The sequence below is a fragment of the Sapajus apella genome, unplaced genomic scaffold (assembly GCF_009761245.1).
Source record: "Sapajus apella isolate SASKATOON/1434 unplaced genomic scaffold, GSC_monkey_1.0 scaffold70, whole genome shotgun sequence".
NCBI classification, from domain to species: domain Eukaryota; kingdom Metazoa; phylum Chordata; class Mammalia; order Primates; family Cebidae; genus Sapajus; species Sapajus apella.
Window position 1 is genome coordinate 4,743,570 of NW_022437010.1, and position 5,859 is coordinate 4,749,428.

A 5,859-nucleotide genomic window follows, 5' to 3' on the forward strand; every position below is an offset into this window, starting at 1 on the left:
ATGGAGGGGACTCCTTCGGGACCCCGAGACAGTGCAGGGCTGCCCTGAGCCCTGGACCTCTGGAAAACAGCCAAGGGCAATCGCCCACACTTGTATGTCAGATGTCTCCCACAATTTTGTGTTCCAGGAAATGACTTTCTGCAAAGAACCACTCTTCCCCACGAGACTTAGAGAAGACCCGCTGTCATGGACTGACTTGTGTCCTCCTAAAATTCAGATGTTGGAGTCCTAACCCCCAGTAACTCAGAGTGTAACCGTATTTGGAGAGAAGGTCTTGAAAGAAGTGATTAAGGTAAAATGAAGTCACTAGAGTGGGCCCTAATCCAACCTGACAGCTGTCCTCATAAGAAGAGGAGATGAGGGCACAGACAGACGCGGAGAAAAGACCATGTGGGGACACAGGGAGAAGATGGCCACATACAAGCCAAGGAGAGAGGCCAGAGAAGAATCCAGCCCTGTCCATGCATTGATCTGGGACTTCCAGCCTCCAGCACGGTGAGATGATGCATCTCTGTGGTTAAGCCCCGGCTCTGCGGTACTTTGTTATGGCAGCCCTAGCAGACCAGGAGGTCCATTCATAAATGCCCTTACTCGTTCTTGTGATTCCCGTAAGAGTCATGGTTGACCCCCTGTCTCCTGTGATAAGGACACATACAGAACCTCCAAATTACCATTCTTTGTGTATTAAATGATTAGCTGAACTATTTGTCCCTCCAAAGGAGCTAGAAACAGAGCTAGATATTCCTTGTCCAGCTGATTGACAGAGGCCTCCTGATGACAAAAACATCCCAGCTGTAAAATCACTCCCATCTAGAACTGGTTCACTCCTCCCTATGAAAGTCTAGACAAAACCACCTGCCAGGACACTCTGGTTTGGGGATCTGGGTGCTCTCCCTACTGCCATAGCCTGAACAAAGTCAGGTCTTTATCTTTGACAGTTGGCTGCTGTAACGTGGATGAGATTGGAAGCCCATCTGGAGGCCTGTCTTCTCCACCCAGGGACTGAGGCCCCTTGAGGTCATCAAGCTCCTTCTGTGACTGATCAGTGATTCCTCCATGAGTCTAGCTCCTGGCCCCGTGCTCTGGATATCCGTCCCTGGCAGCGTGGTAAGGACTTGATTTTGATTCTTCGCTTGAGTGCTCTTCTGGCTTTGTTTTGTAGTTGGCTTCTGTTTAACCTTGGTGCAATGGGGATTTCTCAACCTACTTTTCACCCCCTTTAAAAATCCCTTCCGATGATATGTTTTCCACTGTGATGAGAATTTAGTTCATTATCTCTAAAAATGCCAAGAATTCCCTGAAGGCAACTTGGACTGCAGTGACCCCTCTGAGGCACCTGGAATCTCCCTAATCGTGTCCATCTATAAGTCCCCCTCAAATTCTGGGGCTCTAAGATCTCCTCTCTTCAAAGGTCAGCTAATTTTGCTTGGTACAAGGAGGCTGAAACGTGAGAAAGTGTCTCTAATCTGCTTCAAACTGAGCAGTCTCTTAAGGATGTCTCCCTCACTACCAGCCTCTCCTCCCACTACTTCTCCACCCTGAACAAAACCTCACAACCCGTTCCTCCCCACACCCCTCTATAAGCCCTGCTCTGATGCTTCCCCCCACACCCAATATTCCTCTTTAGTCTGAGGGACTTTTTTTCTCCTTTAGCCCCTACTCCCCAGTCTCCCCTGCTGCCACTTCCCTACCTCATCCTGATTTATTGGTGCTTCCCCATCTTGATGGAAGGCCTGTGGCCCAAGGGCCCAACTGAATAAGGACTCGCTCAGGTCCGTATCCTATTGTTAGGGGCTTTTCAGACAGTGAGAATGGAGAAGAGTTTAGTAATCCATTCAGTCTGGTCCTTGGGGCATGTTTTCCTGGGTTCCCTGAACTGTATCAATTTTTGCAGCTGTTAGTGGCTACCAGAGACACCACCTTATGGTTTGAAAAAGCCAGATGGGCTACTCTTCATGAGGACTTTCAAAGAAATCAGAACACCCTGATGCAGGCCAAAATTATAGGGGAGAGAAACTGATTGGTCAAAGATAAAAGATGACAGGCCACACAGAGATGAATTTGCCTCCCTCTGTAGACGTACGTGAGAAAATGTTAGGAAGGATGACACTTTGAGAGAGTCAGTTGAGAGAGGTGCTAAAGCTTAACAAAATATATGATCTGGTCTTATATTTGATGACTGAGCCACTTTTGCTTTTATGATTAATTGTGTTAATGGCTTATAATTGGAAATCAGAGATATGACCCCAAAACCCAATGTAAGTAGGCAGAACGCTCCTCTCTCTGAAAGCGTACGCTAGCCCAACACCCTGATGACTCCATCAGAGAAAAGGCCAAATCAACACAGTGAAAACTGATAGTGGCACAACTTAACTGACCCGAAGGGAGCAAACCAGGCCAATCTGCTCATTCCAACCCCCCCCCACCTTCAGTAGGCACACGTGCAGATATAAATCAAAAGAATGCTGGACTTGGCATTGCCTGGTTTTAAAACACGAAAGGGAGCAAGACTTTAAACATTCATGTTTTTGTGACTTTCTGGAGGGATGCTCCCACTTGTGTCTGCACTAACTCATAAGAGGAGAGAATCTTCCCCACCAATGGGCACCCCACTTCCTTCCGAATGGACCCATAGCAACACATCTCACCATGAACACCTCTTACCACTCTCATAAGAGCACACAAGCCATGCCTGTGGCAGGACTGGATAAGCATCCACGTGCTGCCTTTATCAGAACCTTTTTCTCTCTTCCTAGGATCCTCCCTACCCGGCACAGCTTCTTAGTTCCAGTACCCAGTAAACCTCTTGCAAGGAGAGATACTTTCCAACTGGACGATCAGGAGTTTTGCTCCCCTGAGGGTCTCACCCTTGAGGCCCTGGGTCCCCACCTTGCATTTTTGCCCTTTCATGGCTCTCATTGACCGTCACACTTTTCTTGCTTCTGTCAAAATCCCTCACCCCTCTTTAAAGCCTCAAGTACAAACTATGCTAACTAAAATACCCAACTGCCTTTGAGCTGTCACTCCACTGACACAGGCCAAATCAAGTAGGCCAAGCCTCTCAAAGTAGAAATAGAACCTTCCATGCTGCTCTCAACATTACTGTAAAATACTTAAGACAAGAATTCTCCAAGATCTTCAACTTATAAATCAAGGTGTCTTACACGAGGCACTCCTAGTCTCCATGTCTAATTCCTGTGATACTCCCATCCTCTCAGTAAAGAGGCTGAGTAGGATACCAGCTAGTCCAAGGCTTGTAAGCAATTATTCAAATAGACAATGCCAGGCTTTCTCTAAGGACCCCACATCATTCTGGTTTCTCTCCACTCAACACTATTCATCTGACGGTCATGAACTTATGTTCTGCCATTTGTTTTTTGACATGGAGTCTTGCTTTGTTGCCCAGGATGGAGTGCAGTGTTGCCATCTTGGCTCACTGCAAACTCCACCTCCCAGGTTCAAGTGATTCTCCTGTCTCAGCCTTCTGAGTAGCAGGGATGACAGGCACACACCACCACGCCCGGCTAGTTTTTTTTTGTATTTTTAGTAGAGACCGGGTTTCACCATGTTGGCCAGGCTGGTCTCGAACTCCTAACTTCAAGTAATTCACCGACCTTGGCCTCCCAAAGTACTGGGATTATAGGCATGGGCCACCGTGCCCGGCCATGTTCTGCTCTTATCAGTATGCTTTCAACCCTGACTCAAATATCCTTTTGCCTTCACGTGGAAAGGTGAGTAATACACATGGACTGCCATGTCACAGGGTTTACTGAGGCCCTCGCCTATCTTTCTAGGACCCCTTGCATGCTGTTCTGGGCTCTGGCTGATGAGGAGGAATGCCTTGGATTCAGTTTTCCATTTTATTTGTCTATAAAGCCCTAATGTGAACAATTTTTTTTCTTGATAAGTATTTTCAATAACAACCAAATAACTGAGTTTCCCCTAGATCAGCGGCTCTTAACCAGGGGCGTCTTGCCCCCTCAGGGAACAATTGGCAATGTCCAAAGAAGACATTTTTGCTTGTCACAAGTGGAAGGGAGGAGATGCTCCCAGTGCCTCGTGGGTGGAGCCCAGGAATGCCACAATACCTGTTGCAGAGCATGGGCTGGTCCCACATCAAAGAATGATCCCACCAAAAATGTCATCAGTGTCAAGGCTTAGAAATGCTAATCAAGACAATGACCCTTTCCAATCTTATTTGAGAAATAAAAAGGAATCAACCAGTTTGCTTTGGTGATGGAGGATGCTTCTTACAGCAGGGTCCTCCATTTAAGTTGTATGAGCTATAGTGTAGAAATAGAAATGGCATAGTTGTCTTGTTTTTGGACCAAAAAAATTGGTCCAGGGAACGCCATGAAGGGTGATTCTGGGAAATCAGATATTGCTGGTGAAGGAGAATTTGTCTGGGAGCAAGCTCTGGGTTCTAGCTCGAGTTCTAATGTCAACTTGCTGGCTGTCCAGGACCGTCACTCTTCTGTAGGGGTGGAACTAAAGCACCTTCAGACCTCTGCTGCCTCTAACAGAGTTTCTTTTAGAACAAGTCCATGCATGAGTCAGTTGAGAGAGCTGCTAAAACTTGACAGAATATAAAGGAATAAGGAAGAAGAAGCCATTCCAGCCCTACCCTTCCACTTCCGTCTACAGGGCACGTCCACTCATAGCATGGGCTCCCCGTGTGACCCACTTCCCCTCTTCCGTGTGGGCTTGCAGGAAGGCTGGCCAGGGGTGAGGTCCATGCTTGGGGACTGCTGATGTGAGCATGGGTTGAGCAGAGGGAACTCTGTGGCACCTGCTTTTAAGATGAAGTCCAGGGTGAGCAGTGGTTTGTGAATGTTCTCAAGAAAGAAATGGTGACTAGCCTTGGACATTTTGATGTTGCTCTTTGAAAAGATCCATATTCTCTTTTGGGACAAATTATAGCTCACTTGTGATATTTCTTTATTTCTTTTCAATATATTTTTTAAATATTTAAAATTATTTTTATTATTTTTTAAAGAGATGATGACTCGCTCTGTTGTCCAGATTGGAGTGCAACGGCACCGTTTTAGCTCACTGCAGCCTAGAACTCCTGGGCTCCAGTGATGCTCCCACCACAATCTCCCAAATAGCTTGGAGTACAGGTGTGACTTATGATATTTCTTATTACACAGGAAGGTAAATTTTTTCTTTAACTTGCAAGAAGAGGTCTGTGGCATTTTTAAAATTTACTTTTGTTTTTACAAACAAGTAGCGTAAGTGATTTAAAAACATATACACATGAAATCTTTTTCATAGGTTATCCATATGACATGGTAAGCAATTTAAACATATAAAAAGCTGTACAGAGAAAAAAGAAGTCTTCCTCTCTCAGCTCGGGAGTAGGTGATTTTTGTTTTCTTATCAATATGGTCTTGGAGGGCACGGAAGAAGTTGGAGAGTTGATGCCATAGTGAAGCACGCACCAAACTGAGAAGGCTCAGGTCTTGGGACATCTTAGGAAAGGAAACTGGGTGGCCATGCAGAGGCTGAATGGACGGCTGCCGGGAGGATGATATTCTGTTCTGGATGCACATTTCCAGGGCAGTAAATGACTGCACACACCTGAGGCAGTTGCCCTGCTGCTCTGTCAATGAAAGAAGAGGGGACAAAAATCAAGGAACGGGAACAAGGCAAGATATGGAGGCTTTTGGAGCTACAGGCTGGAACTGTGCTGAATTTTCTTCTGAAACAGTTCACTAAGGTATATTAGCCAACCACTTGCCACTTATGTCTTTCCTTCTATGTCATCTTTCTTCCCCTTCCCTTCCCCTCCCCTTTCCTCCTCTTTCTTTCTTTCCTTCCTTCTTTCTCTCTTTCTTTCTTTCTCCCTTCCTTTCTTTC

The 5,859-nt window shown here is 46.1% G+C and overlaps 1 long non-coding RNA gene across 1 annotated transcript in view; it reads left to right on the forward strand.

The window, feature by feature from the left end:
- The first annotated feature begins 364 nt into the window (after nucleotides 1–364).
- Nucleotides 365–5,859, forward strand: part of LOC116531315 — a 12,128-nt gene continuing 6,633 nt past the window's right edge. Inside the window, exons 1-2 of the long non-coding RNA XR_004260361.1 lie at nucleotides 365–495; nucleotides 939–1,107. This is a non-coding gene — a long non-coding RNA (uncharacterized LOC116531315). The remainder of the gene's footprint in view (nucleotides 496–938; nucleotides 1,108–5,859) is intronic.